General features: G+C 33.4%; 1 protein-coding gene and 1 long non-coding RNA gene across 2 annotated transcripts in view; one reads left to right on the top strand and one right to left on the bottom strand.

Annotated features, from left to right (window-relative positions):
- LOC147069232 (neuroligin-4, X-linked-like) overlaps positions 1 to 27,258 on the top strand; it is a 748,531-nt gene that overhangs the window by 137,661 nt on the left and 583,612 nt on the right. The window lies entirely within an intron of this gene.
- Positions 19,820 to 21,489, bottom strand: LOC147069233 (uncharacterized). Its single transcript, XR_015071276.1, has 3 exons — positions 21,425 to 21,489; positions 20,841 to 21,032; positions 19,820 to 20,425 (listed from the first exon to the last, which is right to left on the bottom strand). It is a non-coding gene; the product is annotated as an uncharacterized LOC147069233 (long non-coding RNA).

Raw genomic sequence — 27,258 nt, 5'->3', positions numbered from 1 at the left:
CGCGAGTAGAGCGTAATGTTTACTCATTTTAGAAAGTTAGGGAAACATGGAACACTACAGACAAGTGTTCGCAAACACAAGGACATTTCTTCTGAGGGAATAATCCATGGATTCGTATCGGAAGCCTACTAATAAATAAATCCACAAGACAGTATAAATTCACGTAAGAATTGTCTATATATAATGCCCACTCTATGAAAAAAAAAATAGAACCCAAGCACGACTATATTTGTTTCATAAAAGCTTTTTTGCAGTTTGGTAAGAAATATATTACGAGATATTATGTATTGTAATTGTGTTATTGTTGGCGGAATGATTGTTTTTTAAAAATAGGAAGATGAAGCAAAAGACAATCGGATTATCTATACGTATACGAAAATACGTATATAAAATTTGTCATCATCATCAGGGCGCGACAACCCGGTGTGGGTCCTGGCCTCCTCCAACAGCTCCCTCCACCTGTCCCTATCCAGTGTGGCCGCTTTCCAATTTGGTACCCCCAGAATACGGCAGTCACTGGCAGCTCCATCCAACCAGCGAATCTTTGTCTTCCCTCTTCTTCTACGTCCTATTGGATTGCTGGACATCACTCTCTTTGCTGGTTCATTGTCATTCATACGGTGCACATGACCTAGCCATCGCAGTCTCCCAATCTTAATTGATTGAACTGCGCTGCAATCTTCGTACAAATACACAAGTAAAATGTGTACGACGAACTATTTTTAAAATACTCAATAAGGTTTTTGTAATGATTTACAAATTAATGCAGTTTTGAATTCCAATAGTTTAAAGGAAAAAAATATTCTTACTAAACCATTTCTTTTATTTAATGAATAATTAAAAATATTTTGAGAATGTAATATTCCAAATATTGAACATACATAACTTGAAAACACCTCAGATATATTATACCCACTTGGTTGGGCCATTTATATTCCCATTAGCTCCTTATCTCCTCACCCACCTCCTAATTCCCAATGTTATTGTCACCAGACAATCAATAAGCAATTACGGGTCATGAGAGACGGTTTTACAAAGAAAATTCAGTTGCATCTCGATAGCAGGCTTCCAATAGCTTTCCGTCGCTTAAGTGATTGACTCAATAGATACTGACTCATTCAGTATCTATCATTGTCATTCATACACCATCACATATAATCCATAAAACTGTGTCACAAAGTGCTTGAGTGTACGAACCGGGTGACCGAAAACAACAATACCGCGCGTGCGAAAGTTAAAACCAGACCACGGAGCCATCATACATCATCACAAAGGTCATTGTCTGACTATCTGTTCCATCGCCCCCACCCCTAGATCCGGTCTCTTCATCTTCCCGTGAAATAATGACAGTCCACTGAAAAAGCTCAACCACCACTAGAAAAAATCATATTTGAAAAAAAAATTCCAAACTCATCGGGATTTGAACCCGTATAACTATTGGTGTAGCGCTAATCTGTACAAGCTATGCATGTTCAATAAATGGAATGTTACATTCGCAAAATATTGGGAATTATTCATTGAATAAAAGAAATGGTTTTTAAAAAATGTTGGCAAGTTCAGGTAGACGTTTTAACATAACTAAAATATTTGGCAAGAGCCGGACGTCCGTTGGCAATTAATGAGGGTGGTTAATATTCCTTGATTTAATACAATCAAATCGATAATTAATAATAACGCAATTTGATAATCATTTCTTGTATGACTTGTGAAGATTTGTGCAACTTTTGTCATTCTTTTTTAAAATATGTGACATCTAACTAGAGTTGGGTTTCGGAAATTTCCCGACGGGAAATGTCTTCTCACATAAATGAAAAAAAAACATATATTTTTTAGAATTCGTCTGTTTTTACACTGATTTTAGGATTTAAAATTTTTTTTTGAATTTCCCGATATCTCGAGAATTCTCGAGAACTCTTTTCTGGAAATCCTGAATCTCGAGATAGAGATTTTATCGAGAAATACCCAACTCAGTACAGCATGCAATTATTTTGAAATAAGTGTTATTTATGAGGTATTTAAAATTATCTTAATATTCACGCAAAAGATTTTGATTGCTTAAAATATGAAATATAGATTTTTTTGTTTTTGTTTTTGAAAAATTATTAATAGTAGTTTCAATGCATGTAAATAATAATAAATAAAACAGTGAAAAAAGACGTCCTCGCCTGCTCTTGGTAAAAATCTTCACTGAAAATAATAATTGTGCGGAAAAGCTCGAATGAGATCTTTCATAACAAATAATTGGTATGACACAAACAGAAATTTAATTCCAATGAAAAATCTTAAAACTGTATTCGCCTTGACAAAGGAAAACATTAATATTTATGATTCTTACTTCTTATCGGGCCGGAAACCCACTGCTGTGTAAGTACCTACTGCTTATTTTTCCGGAAGCTCCTTTTTGTGTCTTAAGTAAAATGTATTAAGCCTACGTATGATGGTATTTTGTTTCAAGAAATGAGAGAGCTTTTTAATAATATTATCACAAAGTGGTATTATATTTATAAAACATTCTAAGGGTGTTAAGTTAAAATTATGTAAGGAATATTATTAATAATATACATCATTAAATTTGTAATGTAATAGTCTGAGGCGAAACCGAGCTTTTTCAAGTCATCATTTGCAGTCCAGCATATCTTTAAAAAATCACCTTCAATCTAGAATTTTGATCGAATCCTGAGCCACCCAACCACCTCAATTTGGGTCTCATACTAATACATCCCCCTTAACGTTCATTCGTTGAACTGGTTCAGTATGTTTCAATTGACAAATTTCTGCGGTGACACTGTATATAATATAACGTCAGAAGGTATTCCTGGGCCAGATATATTTTTTTGACATTAGGATAATTACCATCACCAATATCATTCTAATTTTAAATTGCGTGATGTGAATTTGAATAATTACAAGATAAAAAGAACTTTTTAAATACAATTTTTTTAAATTTTCTGTTGAATCATATAAACTTGACTTGACTAGCATAAACGATCAAAAAAATGTGTAATTGATAAAATTACTGAATAATGAAATGTCGCTTCATATTGATTTCCATAGTAACGCACGTATACATTATTTATGATAATTTAGTTGCTAGGACCTCCTAGTAACCAATAATGATATTGAAATAACTTTTCATACAAAACAGAATTAACTAAAAATGAATTAAATTCTAATTAAAGATGGCTTAAAGTATTAAAAAAATACATTGGCATCGTGTTCTGATATATTCTAAAAGTATCATATGTCTAGCTAGTCGGGAAGTTGGTTAACAATAGATTGCAAGATTTGTACCGAACAAATAAGAATACGACTTAAGGGGGGACATGCTCGTCGAAGGTCAAAATTGAGTTTTTATTGTATTTTCAAACCATGATCCTGGACACTCCTTAAACGTTGTAGATAATCTATTTATATAATTTTGAAGCCTTATTATCCTTTATAGTTATTTTAAACATTTTATGACTGCATAAAGTATTTTTGTTACATAAAATAGTATTCTTTTAAACCTCTCGCTCTAATGTTTTGGAATATAGTCATATTTCGGTACATAACTGTGCAGTGGTGTTAAGATTTTTTACATTTATTAATTTTTAGACGCATTTATAAAACCATTAGTATAATTTATTACGAGATAATTTTTGTAAAATATTCACGATATAAAATTATATTGATAATCTCTGTGATTCCAAATTTGACAAGAATTAGGCATTTTATTATTCAAAAGATCGGCAAGATTAACACATTTGAAGATGATTCTAAAGATATTTATTATAAGCTATGTTTTTGACTATTTAAATGTGATAAACATCTTATGAATAATGATTGCTTTATAATAATTATTGACCTAAGAATAAGGTAGTGTTTTTTTGAAATACGCCATTTCTTTTGGCATTCCCCAGTGGTAAAACTACAACATACGGCCGTAGCCATAAATTGACAAACTATAATTTAAATAGGAAGTAAAATTATGTTAACGCGCGTGTTTGAACATGTACCGTTTAAAAAAAAAATGGTTAGGTACATGTTCAAACACGCGCGTTAACATAATTTTACTCCCTACTTTAATTATAGTTTGTCAATTTATGGCTACGGCCGTATGTTGTAGCTTTACCACTAGGGAATGACAAAAGAAATGGCGTATTTCAAAAAAACACTACCTTATTCTTAGGTCAATAATTATTATAAAGCAATCATTATTCATTAGATGTTTATCACACTTGAATGGTCAAAGACGAAGCTTATAATATATATCTTTAGAATCATCTTCAAATGTGTTAATCTTGCCGATTTTTTGAATAATAAAATGCCTAATTCTTGTCAAATTTGGGATCACAGAGATTATCAATATATTTTTTTATCGTGAATATTTTACAAAAATTATCTCATAATAAATTATACTAATGGTTTTATAAATGCGTTTAAAAATTAATAAATGTAAAAAATCTTAACACCACTGCACAGTTATGTACCGAAATATGACTATATTCTAAATCATTAGAGCGAGAGGTTTAAAAGAATACTATTTTATGTAACAAAAATACTTTATGCAGTCATCAAATGTTTAAAATAACTATAAAAGATAATAAGGCTTCAAAATTATATAAATAGATTATCTACAACGTTTAAGGAGTGTCCAGAATCATGGTTTGAAAATACAATAAAAACTCAATTTTGACCTACGACGAGCACGTGGGCCGAAAATTGACTCTCCCTCTTAAGCTTGAGATATTATTAATAATTTACCTATTATTCATTTTTTATTGGTTAAAATATTATATTAGGCTTAACCGATTAAATTGAAATCGGCATTATATATTGCTCGAATGGAAATCGACTGCTGATATAGATACGATAGAAGACACATTAATACTTATAAAAAATTCTAAATGTTTGACTCAAGTCCTCCAATTTTTTTTTTAAATTAATTAATTAACTAGTATAGTTTAAATTCTAAGGGTCGTATGCATGAGATTCCCAAATACTTTATAGGCTAAATACTGCTCATTTGTAAGCTTGAGTGCAAATGTAATCCGTTGGTTAGCGACGTCACGATGTGACGTCATAATGGGTCATGGCGTCCATATAATGGCAAACTTATAAAATTTAATTCCCCGACCATTAATTTAAAACTTTGAAATTGTAAATGTATCTGAAAGTGTGCGAACGGTACCATATAAAATTAATAATTATAAATGAATAATTATTATGAACTTTAAATAATTTATCAGTTATTTTAGCACATTTATTTTATAATCATACTGTACGAAAGTATATAGTATTCCCAGTAAACATTTCCATTTGGTGGCAATACATACAGTTATATTATGACTAACTTCACTTCAATCACTTCTATTATGAGATGTCAAAACGGAATAAGATTAAATGACAGAAATGAAAATGGATTTAGATAATAATATGTAGTGATCTCTGTATAATATTATCATTTATACCAATCACCGTATGACACTATTGATGTTTGAGACTTTTGCTATGTTTATTACAGTTATCTTTGATGTAAGCGAAATACGAGAGCATTGTATCAGTTACCTACTATCTAGCTAGATTATAGACTATGGATCAAACTTATACGTATTTTGTAAACAGCACCACTAGGAACTGTTTTAAAAGTTCGCAAATGTTTTACAGAGTCTACAAAACGAACGAGGGCCTCAAGCAAACGTTTGTTGTAACGAATGTACTATTAAAATGACATTTGAAAGTGACAGATGAAGCAGCCATTTTGAATGATGTGTGACGTCAAATCGCTTACGTTACACTATATGGTAGAAAATTGGTTAAATAGCTTATAAATAATTTGGTAATCTCATACATATGGCAGTATGAGTGTTAATTTAGGAAAATTTTTATGAGTAAAAACCGTAAACGGTATTTTTGTAATGTTTAACCGCTTTACCGGTAATGATTTTCATTGATAGTTTTGTGTGACCCACTGTAAATAAATTTAGTTTACGTGAATGTTGACACCATGACTACCGAGGGAACCTTCTACCCTATCTGTACCAAAATGTAAAACGATTTACGTCAAAATCTATTAAGTGACTTCTTCATGAGGCGGCCGAGATTTATACCGAACTGAACGCATGAATGAATAACAATTTCTAGCACCTTTCAATGTAACACTAACAAAAATGTCTAGTTTATATATATATATATATATATATACAATTATAATATATAGCATTATAGACAGCAGACGGCATAGTACAATCCCAGCCGGCAACAATACGTGTTGTACGGGGTAATTCCCAGTACCGTCTGTATCCAACATTTCATTGGCATTGACAGCGGGCGACATTGGGAAGGATTAAGGCTCTAGCCGCTCACAACTTTTGATTAACCCTGTGGGGTATAATAAGACGCTCGCCAGGGTGCTTATGGGGTGAAATATAAATGACAATGCAAGATTTATCAAGCAGGTATGAGGATTAAGTGTTTATTATGAGAATTACACGCAAAAGAGGTTATGTACGTAGCATTACAAATGCTAAAAGCATTCAATACTTAACATTTAAAAAAAATATATTTAGGAGAAAATTTGGTTGATTAAACTAGTAAGATTAAATAATAAAAAATATTAGGAGCAGTTTTGACAATATTGCCTTATACATATTGATACGTTTACATTCTGGATCCTGTTTAAGGATGTTGAGCGAGTCTTTTATTCTGGGGTTGGAGTGTGTGGGGGTATTTTTAAAAGTAAAAACTCAGTTTGTGAATTGTGACTTTTGCTTAATGTGCATGTTCTATATATCAGATGACCTTGATTTAATTTCTAGCATGCATATTTATATCTTCTTCTTATTGTGCCATCCCTAGCGGAGGTCGGCCACCATCAAGGCGATCTTATCTTGGTCGTCTGCTGCCCGGAACAGTTCAGTGGAGCTGCACTCGTAACAATCACGGAGGTTTTTAAGCCACGAAATGCGGCGCTGTGCTCTACTATGCTTTCCATTGATCTTCCCTTGAATGACAAGTTGGGGAATGCTGTATTTTTGTCCTCTCATAATGTAGCCGAGGTACTGTAGTTTCCTGGTTTTGATACTACGTAGAACTTCTCGGCCCTTCCCTATTCGATTGAGAACTTCAACATTTGTCACCCGGTCAGTCCAAGGAATTTTGAAGATGCGTCTATACAGCCACATCTCGAAAGCTTTAAGTCTCCGTGACATCTCTATATATAGACACATAATCCATTATTAACTCTAAATGCCTAAATTATCGACTTACTAACGTTTGGCAGCAACCCCATGTATATTATCTGAAACGAAATAATCAGCAAACGTGTATATGGCTCTCTTTTTATGTATTGACGTGTTACATAGTATTGATAAACATTGATATTGACGTGATACTGTGCTAAATTAAAACAACTACTGCTCAAGAAAAATATTAAAGCAGGACAGTATAATATATTATGTATTCAAGCTATATGACATCTTAATTCTGACCAAGTATAATAAACAAATTGTAACAGTTTACTCATTATATCTGATGTAAAATTATATTAAGTTCAAGTGACAAGTACTTACTTATTTTCTGAGATTGTTATTTTTATTTTATATTGGTCGGTGTTACCAGGGAACACAGAATTAATAGGAACTAAAATACCTGACGGGTATAGAGTAACAAACAGCCGATCTTGAGTGTGGAATAATATAGGATAAACTTAAACACGTGTCAAGAAAACGCTTGTCCTTAATTCTGACAACTACTCTCGGCTTATGCACTGACACTCATTCAGTAATGGTGTATTTGAAGGCAGCAATATACACCATTGCATGTCTATAATGTGTGGTTAATTTTTGTTGGACAGTCACATTCAAAACCCTGCATCAAAATGTAATATATTGGGATCTGGCCTATCGGAATTATATTTATTAATCTGTTACTATACCTCGTGGTCTGTAAAATATATTATAAGCACGTTGCTTCATAATTTTGACTACGATATTCTAATAAGAATGTTTTGTTCACTCAAACTAGGTTGCCGATTTTGACATCATAAGTTAGACGTGTATATCGACGGCCCCAGGAAAAACCATGATAAGTCTAAAATCATAAATGTTCACGAGAGCGAAAAAACTAAAATATTTACGCTATTAAATTCATCATATAAAATGAGTAAGTTTTTTCTTATCTTATTTAAGTAAATCAGATAGACCATTTAATGGTCTATACGTTAAAGTGCCCACCACCACCCGTCATATATGCACAACCGTGGATATGCACGGCCGCTTTCTATGACGCTTTAAACGTGTCTGAAAGAAGTGATTTTAAGTGCTCATTCCGTCTCGAGACGGAGCCGCACGGGACTGATGCTGCAACCATGCACCGTAGTGCTGAAAGAAGAAAGTTAAGAAAGAAAATGTTTGTTTTTGGACTGGCTCTGCTGTCCGCTGACGTTAAGCGCTTTGTGTACCCGCATACTGAGTGTCACGAATTGAAATGGATGAGTCTACAGAAGAGTCGGGACTATCCCGCTCCCCATACGACGCTGAAAATTTCTCAAATGCCGCAAAGTTGGCCTCGGTTGCTACCAGATCTCCATGACCAATTGGGCCCGTGTGAGGACGGACCCTGGCAAACAGCTCCGCTCGTTCGAATTCCATAAGCGGGCAATCCCAGAGGATGTGTTCAACATCTTGGTGGTCATGCCCGCAGGTACAACCCGGCCCATCTACTATCAAGCCAAACTCGTGGAGTCTGGCGGCGAAGTTGCCATGGCCGGTGAGGAACTGGCTAATCCAGTGCGAAGGTTGGAGTCTTCTAGTTTGGTGCCTGCAGAATACGTCTGGAAAAAAACGGTAAGTGTGCCGCCCCTTGAGGGAGGCGGTCCACCTCGCCTGCCATGCCGCAAATGCGGTCTTGTACACAATGTCACTTACAGTCTTCCTGTAAGGAACGTCCTCGGATCTCTGCGGTGGTGTCAGATGGACACCGGCGAGTATTGTGCTGATCCCCCTCAAGAGGAGGGTGATCGATCCTCTGACTTGGACGTGCAGATCGAGGGGTAGCACCCCCGCGAGTACGGCAAGCGCGTCAGTAGAAGTTGTGCGGTAGGCTTTGGTAAGCGAGATCAGCGCAAGTCGCTGCCCGCTTAATAGTGCGCGTCTCACGAGAGTTAAGGAGTTTACTCGAGAATGCCAAATGCTGGAGGCGTAACCGGCAATTCCCATGAAAATTGCGCCGTATGCAACCTTAAGGGCTCTAGGCTTAAGTCCCCAATTGCTGCCCGCCATTCGGGCCATTCTCTGATAGGCCGAATTGGCCTTAGAGACGGCCGTCTTGGCGTGGTGAACGAAAGACAGCTTGTCATCAAGAATTACTCCCAGATACGTAACCCTTTCGGAGAAACGCACTGAGGTCTGGCCAAAACGAACCGTGGGCGGCCGTCGAGTTATGTTGACCCGAGAACTACCCCTGAGGAGGACAGCTTCCGTTTTGCTCGGGGCAAAGGTCAGCTTGTTCAGCAACCCCCAATTAAGGATTCTGCCCAAGGCGTCCGTGGCTGCACGCTCAAGTGCCGGTCGGCTGGTCGCCCCAACAAGCAGGAGCAAGTCGTCGGCGTACGCAACGAGCGTGCAGCCCGGAGGCAGTGGCAGGGACAGAACGTCGTCAAACAGAATGTTCCACAGAAGGGGTCCCAGGACGGAGCCCTGAGGACACCCCATGGTGGTCCTCCTGTGAATCAGGCTGGGGCCGGAGTCGTAGGTTATCTCCCTATTGCTGAAGTAGCTTTGAACTAAGGCAAAGAGGTCCCCGGGGATCTGTTTCAGCCTAAGCTTTGCCAGAACCAAGGGCCACCACGCAGTATCAAACGCGCCCGCTATGTCGAGAAAAATCCCGGCAACGAGGTCCTTGCCAGAGCTCTCCACAGAATCGATCACAAAGCGAATCGCATCCTCGGTGGACTTTCCGGGTCTAAACCCAAATTGTCTTTGCGAGATTGGACAGTTTTCCGACAGGTGGGACTCAATCCTGCTGTTTATCAATCTTTCCAATATCTTCCCGAAGACGGGAAGGAGCGTAATCGGTCTATACGCTTTCGGGTCACAAGGAGGGCGACTGCCGGCTTTGGGGATCACCGTGAGATGACCCTTTTTCCAGCAGTCGGGGAATATGCCACTACTCATGCATTCTTTGTAGAGTTGCGTGATCTCGTGTGAGGCAAGAGACCACGCCCTTCTCGCTAGCGCGTTATCTATGCAGTCAAGCCCCGGGGCTTTGCCAATCGGGAGGCTGGCAAACAGGATCCCTAGCTCGGACATGGTAGTGGCTGCGGATCGCGGAGTGTTTAAGGGGAGCAGCGCATAGACGCGAAGCTGCTGAAATCGGTCGTTGTCAATGTCGAGCGACTCGTTGTCCTGCGGGATAAGAGCATCCAACAGGACTGTGGCGGACTCTTCAGAGCTATTGGTGAACGATCCGTCGGGGCGCCGTACCGCCGACATGACTTTTCCGGGCCGTAGGCCAAGCTTCATCACGCGGAAGGGGGGGCCCCACGGATCATTGCCACCCATTTCAGTGACGAACTCTCTCCAGTGCACCTTCTTAGCCTTACTGATTGCCTTTTTGAACTTGAGTCTAGTGGTCCTGTAGGTGACCGCAAGCGGATGGTCCGCGTGCAGCGGCCCCTCCAGCGATCTTCGCGCTGCTTGTAAGGCCCTTCTGGCCCTCCTCATCGTGTCTCTCAGTCTTGTCAGTCTCGGCTTCCACCAGGGTGCGAGGTTCGGCGGTCTCGGGGTCGTCCTTCCGATAGTGCCCTCCGCTTTTTCAATAATGAGATTCGTGAGGTCCTCAGCCGCAGCGTGCATGTCCTTTGGCGGAGGGCGCGAGGCCATCCTGTCCAGACCCTCAGCAAACTCGCGGTCAAAACGTACCCAGTCGGTTCCCTTGGTCCTGAAACGCCTCGGCAGTGACTCGCTCACAAGTGGAGCGAGAGACGCGTGGCCCCTCTCGGTCCTGTAGGCGAACGTGATCAGACGGTGGTCGCTTGCTGACGCTTCCAAATGGAAAGTCCAGTTCACGACGCGTCCGGCAGAACCATTGGATATCAAAGTGACATCAATGTGAGATTCCCCATTGTTGGTAGAGAATGTGGCTGGACCATTAGAGTTATTCAGCACCGTCAGGTCGTGAGTTGCCACGAGTTCCTCGAGGGGCGCCGGATTGTCCCGGCCAGACCGCGGCCCCCGGGGGGCCCACAGCCATGATTGAACGTTGACGTCCGCTCCCACTATAATCTGTTTGCCGCGGCATGCAACCAGAATTTTATCGAGCTGCTCGACGCATTTCAGGATGTTTACGCTGAATTTAAAGTAAGAAGAGACCACCACAATGGAGTTCCCCGATCGGTCGGAGACCTCCGCTACGGCAAAGAGTTCGCTCGACAAGTGGGCAAGGTGTAGCACCACTAGGGTAGGATTCGCAACGAAGATGCAGGCCATGGACCCCAGGCCGTGGTGCATTACCCGACCCCCACTGAAACCCAGGTTGGGGCCGTAGGAGTAAGGCTCCTGCACCAGGACCAAATCGATGTCCATTTCCCGAACCGTCTTGATCAGCTCCGCCGTTATAGCCTTCCCTTTGCCCGCATTTAACTGACCGAACCGAATCATTGAATCGAATAATCCGTTCGGTTCCGCTGTCTATATTTCTATCAAAATTTAATGGTGATTCATTAATTAACAGCTGAGATAATGTCCAAAAATCGTTTTTATTTGGAATAATATTACGCACTTTATATTTTGACTCGATTCAACATGCTTTTGCGCGGACGAAATAGATTACTGACTCCGCATAACACATTCATATTCTGAGATAGAAACCTTATTTCACGTCGCATTTTTCTTACTCCATACGATTTTAGATTATAGTTATAACGCTCTTTTACGGAAAAATTGACATTGCGCAATATTTAACTCGAAATAGTACAGCGTGTCTATAAAATCTTAACAAGGGATATAGGGACATATTGATATATATATATATATTTATACGGAGTTTTTATAATTTAAATGTATTTAAGTATGACTTTTTATGTTTTTTTGCAAATTATTATTGATATTTTTATAAATAATCAGAATATGTACATTACGAAATAATAAACATTCAGGAAAAATGTTTATAATGGAATAATAAAGAAGTTATGAGGAAATTAGTACATAACACTACTTACTACACCATCAATAAAATATCTATTTTTTATACCTACTTCGTAACAAATTTTTCATTAAAAATATAGAATAGATAGAAAAAAACAATGTAATGTTAATGATCATGTATATCGCTAGAACAATTTTAATTTAATTAATATTCAGTACAATTATCGAAACCAGAGAGATAATATATTTCATTAAATAAATCATTATAAGTTCGTTAATGGTTTACATAAAGGATATACTGAGTGAATTAAATTAGTAATTATCACTTTAGAACACACATAATTATTATTGTTCAATACAAAAATACAGAAATATTAAATAACTAGTGGAATATAATATTATACATAACAATTTGGCACAAATGTACCTACTAAAGCATCGAAATGTTGGAAAAAATATATTTAAGTAGGTTTATTAGTTTCAAAAATTTTAATACTAATAAACCTAAGGAAAGTGTTATTTATAACCTAATAATTATTATTTAAAGACAGCTGAATTCACTTTCGTTATCATTACATATCTAAAATAACATTGATACAACGTTATGTAGCTCTGCTGTAGCAAGAGTGATAACCTTTTCAGTACCTACCTTCTATTTACTTTTTTCAATTCAATTTTTGCAACATAATATCTTTCTGTAATTGATCTTGTAAAATTGTAATTAAAAGCTTATAAATACTGATACAGTGATCATATTAACTTTCGTTTTGTTTTTCTAATGTTTATTGTTGATATGAGTTTAATTATCGATTAGTAAACATAGTTGAATTATATTTAATTGTCAACATAAATCATGAAACATCAGTATAAGTACGTCTTAATTGAACTCAGTTTTGTTAATTAATACGAGGTGTCATGATTGCAATAATTTATTTGGAAAGATAAAATAAATATGTACCTCCCCAACATTGTAATATTTGGTTTAAAATTTAAATAATCGTGGTACGAATCTGCATTTTTCTAAACGGTTGGCTTTTAACTAGTATTTTCTTTAAATGATACATTATATTGTTATCTAATCTTATCAATTACGTAGAGTTTTATTAAATACTTTCTCAAAAAAACATAGTTTAATATCAATTATCATTCATAGCACTTTATTTAACTTACTATTTTGATCGATCTATATAACTCCGACCGATTTAACTTAGATAAAAAATAGTAATTACTATTTATGCTAGTTTTCATATTTTAAAACAATCATATTCAATAAATTAATACGAGGTAAGTATATATGAGAGTAGGTACTAGATTTTTCAAGACCAATTGATATTTTGTTTGATATTATACCTACCGGGGATACCACAATATGTTAATCCCATCTCATACATATTATTTACCTAGATTCTAGACAACAATAAATGATTCATAAACTGACTATTATACACGTTTTTCGGTAAAATTCTATTGAAAATAATAGATAAAATAAGTTTTCAAAAAACCCGGCTAATCTTTTCTTTTAGGTGACCGACATGTAATAATAATTTATAATCCACAGAGCTCGTTTTCGAGAAACATTCAATGTACAAAGTAATAATAATATATACCCTTTTATATTATTGCAAACATAAAATTAACACGTCGGACGTATTTAAGTTTTACAATGAGCTTAAGTTGGTCCCAATGTGTACAAATCAATTAGTAAGCCTTTCGGAAATTCTCACCATTTGAAAGAGTAATAAAAATGATTTTTTTCACTTTCTTAAGGGGGAAGGTGTTCCATGTCAGCTATTTTATGGTATTTTCGGAGGTTAAGCCTGAATCTTACGAAAGATTTATAGAAAAACTATTTATATAATTATGAAGCTTATTCATCGGCAAATATTTACGTTAAACATTTGATAACTGCATAAAGTATTTTTATGACGTAAAATAATATTCTTTGGAACCTTGAAATGTAATAATGGAGAACGAAGCCATATTTTTGTGACATTAATGGACTGTGTTGATAACCGTTTTTTCCACTAAATATTATGTCAAACCGTTTATTATAGATAGTTTTAATGTTATCAAACATAATGCAGTAAAATATATTCAGTGTAATTATAATATTTGCAGTTTCTGTTGGCTCTAAATCTAACGGAATCGACTGGATATTTTGTTATTAAAATATGCGATAATTATATACATTCCAAATAATCTAAAGCTACGTATCAGAAGGGTTATCATTAATCATTGAAGAAATGATGAAATATCTTGTAAATTATAAATTTATAATACTAAATAAATACCTTTTAAAAACAACCATTTCACGAAATATTTGACCAACTTGAAGGTATGTTAGATCCGCCAGCAATTTGGCGAAAGATGTATGGAATTTGTAGCTGGTATTATTTTCAGTTTATATGACCAAAAAAATACGCCAACCTACGAGTATTGTACAAAAATATGTTTATAAAAGTGAATGCTACAAATTGAGCACAAAAATAGGTAAAACAAACATAAATTCGAACAAATTAATCAAAAGGAAAACATATTTTGACATTTGAGGACAAAACAAAAAAACATCTGAAGAAATTTGTACTTTCGTAAATTCTACGTAATGTCATACTAAATCATACATCGTAATTTTTAACACTGTTGCAACCATTTGTGCCTAATATTGCAACATAGCAATCAGTTTTCTGTCCCTTTCTATAACTAACTCCCTCTATATTCAAAATAATTATTATGATGAAGTATGTATTTTTTAAAATGTGATAGATTTTATTTCAGTGAAATATAGCGGATCGTCCAGTATTGCCATATCTACTAAAATATTATTGGATTGATATTTTAGTAAAGGGGAATATATATTCGCACAATTGAATAGACTGTTTTCACAAAGCGCTGACAACATTTAAAAAGATGTTCGTCACATCGGAAATGGATGATATTCACAAATCAACTACAACACTCAAATAATCGATTTGCACTAAGGAAAAAGTAGTCTTCACGTATCAATATACTATTGTAACCAATTAATCGTAAAAGAATTCAAACACTATGAAAATTAGGTTTAATGATTTTAAACAATATTTTGGCAAAACATAAGTATGTATTAGGCACCTACTTTCAGATTCAAATAATACTATAAATACCTATTTAGAAAGTGACGTTAATTAAAACTTAGGTAATTGTGCCGCAGATGCCGTCATGAGCTTTTATGATTTTTTTTATGAAAACAGTTTATTCCAGTAGACAATTATAATAAATACCTTTTTCTGTCGGCACATAGGTTTTTCGATCCAATAATTGTTAATTTCAAATTTGAAATGCTCATAGATTTTGATACTTCATTATCACAATCTAAGATTATATTATTAGGTACCTAATATTTGGTTGGGGTAGGTTAGGTTAGGTTGGGTTAGGTTAGGTTAGGTTAGGTCAGGTCAGGTTAGGTTGGGTTAAGTTGGGTTAGGTTAGGTTAAGTTATATTAGGTTAGATAACGTTAGAATAGGTTAGGTTAGGTTAAGTTCAAAAATGATACTTATACAATCTTATAACGGCATCTGCACCACATTAACCAAAATTTATATCGATGAACCGAAAAAGATATACCTAGGTGGTGTTATTTGGTTGTAGATTTACATCAAATAATATATGAACGACAGCAGCATGAATATACACATATTTATATTACTGCGTTAAACATTAATCATATTGACACCTAAGCATCATTTTTGCGATTGCCTTCTAATAAATTGTATTGCTGCTACAATTATTAGTTTGACATTTGTGAATTTCTACCTTTTCTTTGTGATGAACAATTTTACAAATGTGTGTAGTTGTCAAAATTGAGTGAATTTATATTTACAATGAGTGATTTATGATTTTTGTTTTGTGAAACAAACTATTTTATGTGATTTCATCTATTTATTTGTGAAATCATTTAATATATGTGAAAACTACTTTCCAAATGTTAAAGTTATTTTTTTTTTGTGAATTTTGATTATTGCATTGTGCGATTAATTCCCACCCTTTAGTAAATAAGAGAATGAAGTTTTTCACCAGTACTATTAGTTTTACTATTTTTTATTTAATAAATAATACACATGAGGTTTTACGAATTTCACATTTGTTATTAAACATACTTACATAATTTAGAACACCCCAAACACATCGCGAAGTAAAAATATCTATATTTTTTACTTAGCCAAAATTATGAATCAACCTGGGTTAGGTACCTACTGATATTTATATTACAGAAAATTTAACTTTTACTAAATTATGAATTTGCGAGATTATAATAATACAGATGATTTTAAAGAATACTTTCATCAAATAACATAATAATGGATGCCTGTACTTACATAATATTTTCCAATGTAATTTTTTTTTTTAAAAATAACTTTAATTTCGAAACTTTAGCCTGGCAATACTATGAACGTCATTTATTTCAGCGGGAATGCGAAATTTTCATCCTCGGTTTTTGACATAGGTACCTAACAGTATTATCACAATTATTTATATCGATTGTACTTACAAAAAATGCCACGAACTCACTATCCGATGGCTGGAAGTTCCAAAAAAAGACGTAGGAGAAAAGATGGAAATACTAATACATTAAAAACACAAAGGTTTGAAATTATTATTTTATAATTTGACATAATCATACATAGTTGAAAAAACCACATTTCACAGAAAATTTTGGTTCACAATATTTTTTTATCTTGCAAAAGGAAGTTTTGCGTATTACTTATTAATACACACAATTAAGTATAATGATCATTTGTACTTATATTTTTTTTATATTATGTTTGTGCCATGTCTTATTCGACATTAGTGTGTCTGTGACAAAAATTATAATCTGGTACAATAATTAATACCAGCTATACATTTTGTTTTCTGTTAACTATCTAACTATCTACTAAACTAATATTTTTGAATGTATTATAGTATTGATATATTGCCGAAGACTATGCCTGAGCATGGAAATCCTCAAAGCATACTACCTGAACCAGAATTTCATCCCACATTTGAACACGAACACGAAGAATTTATTATAGAAAATAAAATTGAAGATTCAAGCCCTAAATTCCGTGTAGAAGGCCGTAGAATTATAGACTTTTCATATTTTTTCCAACAACTTCAATTAATTAGCCACCATGATTCTCCATTTAATTGTAATTTATCACATTTAGAAATTTTTGGGGAAAATCGGGAAAACTTTAGTAGTACATTTTTTATCCAATGTAAACTTTGTGGTAAAAAATTAAAATTATATACCACTGAAATGAACGAAAACAAAATGAATCTCTGTGACGCATTTGTATCCAGTATAATCAGTATCGGCAGTGGATTTTCAAATCTGGAAGAAATGTGTTCTGCAATTGATGTACCATCGATTACAGCAAGAACATACAGAAAGAGTCAACAGAAGGTGTACGAGTGGTTTGAAGAAACCAAAAATAAGAGTATGGAAAACGCTGCGAAAGAAGAGCGACAACTTGCAATCGAAAATGGTGACGTCGATTCTTCTGGTATTCCCATGATATCAGTTGTTGCAGACGGCTGTTGGTCAAAACGTTCATACAGATGCAATTATTCCGCAGCATCTGGTGCTGCCACGATCATTGGTCAAAGAACCGGGAAGATTTTGTACATGTCAGTGAAAAATAAATATTGCGATTTGTGCGCTAAAGCTAAAAATATCCCTGCTCAACAACATAAATGCTTCTTAAATTACACCGGTCCGTCAGCTGGAATGGAATCTACAGCAATATTAGAAGGCTTTAAAGAATCTATTAATACACATGGATTGATTTATTCAAAATTGATTGCTGATGGAGATTCCAGCACATACAAAAAAATTCTTGATTGTCACCCTTATCCGAATGTAACTGTCGAGAAAGTTGAATGTAATAACCATTTAATTAGAAATTATTGTGGCAAAATAGATTTTGGATTGAAAAGATTGAAAAAAAGATATATCACTTTTATATGAATTGTCTACTGCCAGAAATAGTAGATCCCAGAACCAGTAGATCTATGAATATTAGAGAACCAGAAAGGCTAAATTTCTAAATTTTATTATACTTAATATATTTTCAACAAGTCTTTATTACATCACTATTTTATAGTTCATCAAGATATATCTAATTTACTAATATAGTTTACTGTTGCGAGACACCCAGAACAAGTGTAATTTTATGAAATTCAAAATAATATGTATACTTACATCTAAATAATGATACCTACAGATCTTGCTGGCGATTCCACTGTGCCATATTTTGTATAAGCATTCGTCTCTGCAGCCGTGGAGTTTGGTCCCGTGTAAAAAGTACATTTTGTTCTCAAGGTCAAAAACCAAATTGGTTGTGCCAATGGCTTATAACCATTCCTCATAAATGATTATAACTGATATCACCTCATAACTGATCAGTGCCACGCACGAGTTAACTCGCGGGATCTTTTAAACGTCATAACTTCTGAATGAACTGTTTGTGTATATTTTCTTAACAATATTTATCATTTTAGTGTGAAAATATTCACGTTAAACATGTTGATTTGGTAAATTTTCACAAATATATATCATTCTATTCTTATTTCATGTTTTTTAAGGGATTCATTTTATTCCAAAAATAGCTGACCTACAAGTACCCACCTAGTAAAAATTGGATTTGGATTGGATAGAATTTCCTAGTAGAAATTCCAACTGAACAACATGACGCTTTCTATATTATTTACTGTTAGTTTTTAAATTGTATTGTATTGTATTTGAAATAAATAATGTATCAATTATACACATAGAAATCAATAGATATATAAAATAGATATCACAGTTTAAAAATCAGAAAGATCAATGCATATTACCATTGTTTATGTTACAATATAAAACAACATTTATCATTGAACGAAGGTACCAAGAAAAATAGACTTCATTAAAATGTGTCAATATAGTATATACCCGATATAATTATATAAATTATTATATTGTTAATTACTCTGTGGGGTCCATATATACTTCTTCAATTGTAATTTAATTTTACAGTATAATTATTTATGTTAAGTACTTGATTTACTTATTATATGTACAAATGTAATATACTTACCTACTTATTAGGATATATCTTGGTGAATTTTAAAATAAGAGGAAATTAAATGGAGCTTATCGTGTCTAAGTAGATGTCAGCCGTTGTTAAGTCTTATATAAATATTTATACATTATTAAATTGTTTTTCTGTTTTTTATTGATGTAAAGACATGGCATGTATTCAAAGTAATAACAAATTAGCTGTGTACTATTTATTTAAGGCCATGCATTAGTTGAGGCACGGTCTAAAAAGATCGTCGCTAGGCGATGCGCGGATTGCGGGTGGCGGGTGAAAATGACGCCTGTCAAACGAAATATTAATTGTCATATAAATCCAACATACGTCCATTTTATGTTCTGTTTATTGTTCTATTAGTAACAATAATAATATATTCATTGACATGTTTTCTTTTTAAAGTAAATGTGTAACGTTTTTAGTCATCTTTACACGATTTTAGAATTAATTGACCCGTCGCCATCACGCAGCAAAGTGACGTGTTCCTGGATCAATATTCTCTCAGTGAATGGCAGCGAGTCCAAAATTTCGTCGCCCGTACAGTTGAAAATTATTTGGCGTTTCACTGATGCGTCACCTTAACTTATATTAAAACCCCAAGATTGATTTCGTCTTGCGACATATTTTATTCTTCTAAGTTTTACTATGACATTGTAATATGAACCATGGATATAGTATAGTACTTAAAAAAATCAAAACTGGTAATATATTATTTCAATATTTAATTGTCAATTTTCATTTGAAGTCAGCATTTAATTACTGGTATAACACATAATTATTAACTGTTATCTACAACTTCAGATGGACAAATTAATTGATATATCATATTATCAGTTTTCATTTCCTTTCAACAATGTATTCATTCTAGCAGTTATTTTGAATATCTTACTAGTTTTTATGTCATGGCACCTTACAAAGGCTCCGAGCAACCGTATACTGAGCTTCGAGAACAGATGTTTACGACGGATACTGGGTGTGCGGTAATTTTAGAAGTAACGGGAGATAAAAGAACGCACCAAATAGCCTCCCATCACGCTGAGAGTGAATACGCAACTTTGTACCTGGCCCGGCCACGTGCTGCGGGTGCCTGAAGAGAATCCCAATCTGGTTTGCCTGTTCTTCAAGCCAACCGGATTCCGGCGTTCTGGATGGCCGCTAAACACTATCTATATAGCATATCTGGCAGAGTTACGGGCTGCTAGTATGACCTGGAACGATGCAAAAAAACTAAAGTGACAGAGATTCTTGGAGGCGCCGCATTGTATCCATATGCTGCAACTAAGATGCGGATATAGCCGAAGAGAAGAAGTAATATACAGCATCTAGAAAACTTAAAGCCTTTGAAATGTGTGTGTATAGATACATGCACCTTTCATTGGTGTTGGAAAGACAATTTTTCTAATATCAAAGTGATATTGAGGCTGAAAAAGACAAGACTTGGAGAGTAAGCTCTACCAAATGACATACCTAATATGATACAAGTAACTGATATGCATAATTATATTATATTTTATATTACGAATCAAAATAGCAACTTTTATATCATTATCGATAATAAATTTAGTGCAAAAATGTTTTTATAAAATTGTTTTATTTTTTAAACATTAGTCACTTTATATTTACCTTGTGTAATTGTACTATTAAATCTATAAAATGGGTGTATATGCTTGATGGTCGACGTCATAAATCACGCCATGTTCGAATCGTACGCCGAAAGTTGGATTTATTTCATTATTAATTAAAAGATTTATTTCATTCCATCTTATTCATATGAAACCGTCGACAAGCAAAGATCTCGGTAGACATTTTCTCCATCTGCAAAAAACATAACATAGGAACTGTTAATAGTGTGATTTTTAATCTTTTATAGTTGGCGACTGCTTGAAGAGTGGTAATTAAAACGGATTAGTGATAATACAAAGCATCAAAAAAGATTGATTAACTAAAATAAAGTAATCAGGTAGGTAACATGTTTAATAACAACTAGAACGCCTTAGATTATATCAAACAAATATATATGAAATCACAGGTTTTATATAATTCTGGAATGAATGTAACTAACCTCAAAAAAAGGATTGTATTACGTCGGAATTATGAAACATTGAAAGTATGTATAGACTAAGAAAACAATAAATAAACACTTGAATAATATATGCAAAACACACAGAATACTACGATAGTAATAAATAACATAATATTGTACTTACAGATAGTGTTTCTTATTCCTGATATAAAACACAATTGTTTTAGGTACCTTGCAATTTGCAAACATAATATTTGACAGCAGAGATTTTTATATTAGTCTATGGCCAAAAATACGGATTTATTTGGCCGGCTAAAAAAAAGATTTTAATATAGCAAGAACATTTTAAATATGCGACAAATAAATAAAAGTATATATAATGTAGTTGTTAAAAAAATCTGTGTACATTATAAAATATATTTAATATTATAAATACATATATTTTTTAAATTTATGTTATAATTTGTAAACGACGAAGCACGTCAGCTAATACGCATAGTAAATGTTTAAACTTCGGTAATCAAATTCGAATGTGACAGAAAGAGAAAGAATAACTTTTTAATCATATTAGCATGCGTAAAAGAGATGTAACATAATATCACTTTCACTTTAAAAATCATACCTAGTATTCAATGTCATAGTTCAACTTTAAATGAAAAAACAGAAACTCTAGGTAAGCATGTGTGCCCTTAAGTCATAAATATTATTCCGTAATTAGTAAGAATTTTACTAAGAGAATAATAAAATAAACTCTCTTGTATTTGCTAGCTAGATAAGTCCTTCGTTTTAAATAATAAAATATTTTGTAATTTAAACATGAAAATACTGCCTAGTTGTTATTATCGATGTACAAGACTAATTTAATCAAAATGTGTCATACTGTACCGAAAATAAAATAATGTTTTGAAGTTAAAACATAATATTATAGGTATAAGCATCGGCCTATAACATCGTGGGTTCCGAGTTTGAATCATGGGTCTGAAAAATAGATACAAATTGTTTTTCAATTTGTGGTCGGAGTCAGAGTACGTACCTAATAGGTTGAGCAAGTGGCTGACATCCATTTCTCGTAAAAACAAAACCTGTTCTCCAATCTGTGGGGGGCCTCATTATGATCGGACATGATCGGATATTTTAGGTGGGTACATTTTTAATTGCAAAACAATTTGTTTTCTAGTGATAGGTAATAATATTTAATTAAAATATGTCGTTTTCTGCTGGGTATTTATTTAAATTAAGTTTATTTATAATTACATACTTTTTTTACTCATCTAAATAATTGAAACAGTGAATTATTATAATGATATATCCATATCGTTTTCTATTGGATATTTGTTTAATATTAAATAATATAACAATTTCAAACTTGAACATTACCTACAACATTGTTTTTTGGGTATCTAAGTAGAAGAGTAATTAACCGAAAATAGTCGAAGAAAGCTTGTGGAGGTCTTTATTTTGCGGTGGATTAAAATTGGCTGATGAATCAATATAATGAATAATCAATATTTAAACATTATTACTGTGTCCTAGTATAGTAAAAGTACCTACCTATATTAGTACAAAATAATTCTTTTCTTGTTTGTTTTATATTCAATAATATAATATTTTGATAATAAAACACTAGTACTAGTGACTAGTGAGTAGCTTTTTAACTAAAACTGCATTTACCTACTGCAAATTCCAATATTTTCCGAAGATAAACCAATATATTTTTCAAAACTAATGTGATACGTCAATATAAACCATGCCGTATATTAGGGTCTCCGTTAAAGACTGTTATTGCAAGTATAACAACCTTCTTACTCGTAAAATAAAACGCAGTACACTTTTTTTATTGATATATGACTATACTCCTCGGATATTTATGTGAACACAAATTTGGTCGATGCGATATGTAGATATAGAGCACCATTGTCGAAAACCTAACTTTGTCAATTTTTATGCTAGAGACCTGAAATTTTTACAGGACATGCACAAAAAATATGATATTATAAAAAGCTAATAAAACTTAAAACGCTATTTTCAGACTTATCATGGTTTTTCTAGGGCACGTCGATATTTACTACTTACAGACGATCTTGAACTAACTAAAACTAACTTGACTAAAAATGATTTATGAGGTTAATTTTTAAACTACGTATATGTTACTTATAATATACATATTTTACCCTCGAGCCCTCAATATAAATTAAAGTAATATTACGATAAATGGTTTTGATTGTGTACCTATTATAAAACTGATAAATATTTTATTTTTGTTTCAGGTAAGAATATTCGTGAAAGAAAACCTTTAAAAAACAAGTTTGTCTTCGAGAATGTAAGTAATTAAAATAATCGATTGATATAAAATATTGACAGTTATTTTGCAAAAGTATTATTGCTTATCACTTGTATAAACTATGAGTGGGTACCTACGTCAAAATCAAATAGTATTAAATTTTTACGACTTTGAACATAATTGACATTTTTATCTCTATATCAATTTGTTTAACTCATCCGTTACCAAATGGTATGAAGTGACCAGAATTTAGTTTTGGGTAAAGTAACTATAAAAATGGAGTATTAAGTACAGTGAAATAAATAATTATTCAAAATAACTGGTATCACTACACTGATCTTTTTTGTAGATTCAACGTTTTTCACAACCTACAATTAAATTTAAGAATTTTGAATACATATGAGCTAAATTACATATTATGGTGTATTTAAACCTAAATCTAATTCCTGCTTACTAACCTATTAATAATTATTGTTAAAAGTTTTTGTTGTATTTCAACACATGCTGCTGCGCTTTGTAGTGGGTTGTAGTTTTTGAATGATTTTGATGGTGGATGTGGATGCTGTGAGGGAGGGGTGGCGGTTACACTCCAGGCAATAACCGTATTGATGTTCAGATGTCTAGCTGAAACTGGTCCCTGGTGCATGCCTTCACGTCCTAGTAGGCACTCGCACGGTACACTTGGGTTTATATGCCAAATAAGAAAACACTTTGTGCCGGTAACCCGGCTTGACAGGTGGCTTGATTTATTGACTTTCCTCGGAAACTCGAAGAGAATAATTATTGCTTCCACAATGGTAACACTGAAAACGCTCGTGGTTAGCACATAACTTTTTTACTCACTCTGTATGCGCTTATAATTACTTTTTAATGACGGTCAAACTGTATTATGACTGGTTACTGAGTTGCGCCTGGACTTGCGACAATACTTTGGATTATAAGTAGGAGAGAAATATTAGGATGAGGGCAACTATAATTATTGGCCCAACCAACATAAAACATTAAGGGGGAGCGAATAAAAAATGATTTTCGTTATAATATTTACACTTACCTACTAATAAATTTTAATTAACTATTTTTCTTTTTTTTATTCAACGAATAATTTCCAAGATTTAATAATGTAGGTATGTAAACATTTCTAAATCTTGTGAATTATTTGTTGAATAAAAAAAATAAAAATAACGTATTTTGTATACCTAATATTGATTTGTTCATGATACATGGTTAAATATGTTAATATCTCAAAGTCCAATCTTTACCATTGAAAAAAATATATACTTGAAAATAAATATGAGCATTCTAATTTTCTTCAAACATTTTGTAATTTTGTTATTTTAGAAATAGTAGAATACATTATATTATACGATATCTTCTATTTTTACAACGTTTTTATTAGCTCGTATTCTAGTTTGTCCGGTGGTTGTTTGTCCAGTACAAATCTTGCAATCGATTTTTAACTTACTTCCCGACTAGCTAGACATTTGAAACTTTTAGAATGTATCAGAACACGATGCTAATGCATTCTTTTAATACTTTTAGCCATCATTAAGCAGAATTGAATTCATTTTCAGTTAATTCTGTTTTGCATGGAAAGTTATTTCAAAAAAATCCGTAAAAAGTAAAAGACTATTATTGGTTGCTTCTGTTGCTGCTATTGGGGTGGTTCTAGCAACTAAATTATTAATATATACGTGCGTTACAATGGAAATCAAAATGACATTTCACTATTCCATATTTGTTTGTTTACTTCATAATACCAAGTACAAGTTTAAGCATATTGTGCATAATAATTCAAGAGAAAATTTAAAAACGTTGTATATAAAAAGTTCTTTTTATCCTGTAATTATTAAAATAAAGATTAGTCGCTCGAGGGTTTGAATATCATATCTCTACTACTATATTGTCATCCCCGTCTGGATGTGTAGGATAACAGATATGGATTTTTCTTCAACGCTTTCTTTGATAAAATTATTTTTGCCATTGCCGGAAGCGCGGATTAAAGTTGACAGCTTTCATTAGGTCCTACCCCCGTCGCCTCTAGAGTCTCAACCCCCTTAATTCCCGCCTATACACTATGTGGGAGTAAACGCGAGAAATTTTTCATATCTCAGATCAAAAATTTAAATCATTGGCCTGAAAAAGGTCCTAATTAAAAAAATTTTTTTTTTAGAAGACGTCAATTTTATTGTTTGTTTGCAAAGCTCTGTGTAATGAACAAAAATGATAAATTAGGGGTGACCTCATAAAATATATCATTACCATAAAATAATATTGTTGTAAACATCATCGTATTAAAATTGAAAATCAAGCCATATTTGGTATAACAGATAGGGACAACTGGGCGCCACGTAATCGAAGAAAATTCGAAAATTAATAGACGTTCGTGAATAATTATAGGTACTTTTAAAATATATGTTTAAAATTATTATATTATTATTTAATACTTGGCAAGAATTTAAATGTAAATACGTAAATAATGATTTATTTGTATATGTGATAAAGTTACAACGAGAAAAGAGTTCTTTTATTTTTATATAAAGCCTCAGGCATGATAATTCTCAATCCACAATTAAAAGCGAAATGAGTTAAAACTACTAAGTATTCATCAGAAACTGATTAAAAGTCTTTGTGTAAGAGAGTAGTTTCTGTATAAAATCATAACAAATGTCTATTTATTTTATTCAACGGTGTGGAGCTCAATTGTCCTGGCACCCAGTTATCCTATTTTCCCGCTTTATAAAAAAAATATTTTGTCAACACACGTACTAAATCTTCAACTTTCAAAGTATACTATATGTAATAAATATATTCAGTATATTATTCAATGCTTACGAAACTCTATCTGTTACCTTTATAAATACGTAACTTAATGAGTTCGTATAAATGGTTTTATTCACTAACACCTGGCCACGTTGTTATAATCTTGATTTATCTCTAAAAGCTGTATGTTGGGCCTCACATCATCAGATTCATCATAATCCAACGTCTGCGATAGGACAGCTACTTGGCGCATAGGAATGACTTTACACTTAGTGGTCCAGAAGAAAATCTTGATATAGAAAAATCAAAACTCTGGTGGTCTTGTGAACGCTGTTTGATCGAAAAGAACAGAAGAAAGAAGTCTTCAAGGAGTATACTTAAAGCCGCTAAAATCCGCTCTGGCAATCCCGAAGATTAAAAAATATTATGTTTAAGAGATAAATTAAAGAAATATTAAAACTCTTCTTTTACACATTTCTAAAAAAATATGTTATTTGAAAAAAAGACACATAGACGTTTCGCAAACCCACGACATTTAAAAAAAAGTCTCTCTCACGTGTGATATCTTTTGATGCTCCGTGGGGCTGAAAACGACAAGTTTACCCCCAGAATGATGGAGAATTTTGCAGAATTTTATATTTTAACGGGACTTTACCCTAAACCGACAAGGAATTTTAAAGAATTTTATATTTCATAACAGCTGTAACAAAATAAGGCAACAGAAGTTTTCCTCGAAATAAATAATATGTAAAATTTTCCGAGCATAGATAAGAATATCCCCGAAGGCAGACAAAAATGATGCCATATATGAAAATAATATTACAAAATATATGCAAGTTTTTCAAAGAACTTTTTAACTAATCATATTTTTTCATCACTTAACTGATGGTGCTTGTACAATAATTTATGAAAAACGCAAAATTTAAATTTTAAAATTTTATGGAAAGTTAGAAAAAAAAATACGACACCTGTTAGTT

This window comes from Rhyacophila brunnea, unplaced genomic scaffold (assembly GCF_057557595.1).
Source record: "Rhyacophila brunnea isolate RB1 unplaced genomic scaffold, BYU_Rbru_1.0 scaffold_24, whole genome shotgun sequence".
NCBI lineage: Eukaryota > Metazoa > Arthropoda > Insecta > Trichoptera > Rhyacophilidae > Rhyacophila > Rhyacophila brunnea.
Note: the sequence above shows the minus strand (reverse complement) of the source record. Positions and strands in the feature narration are given on the sequence as shown.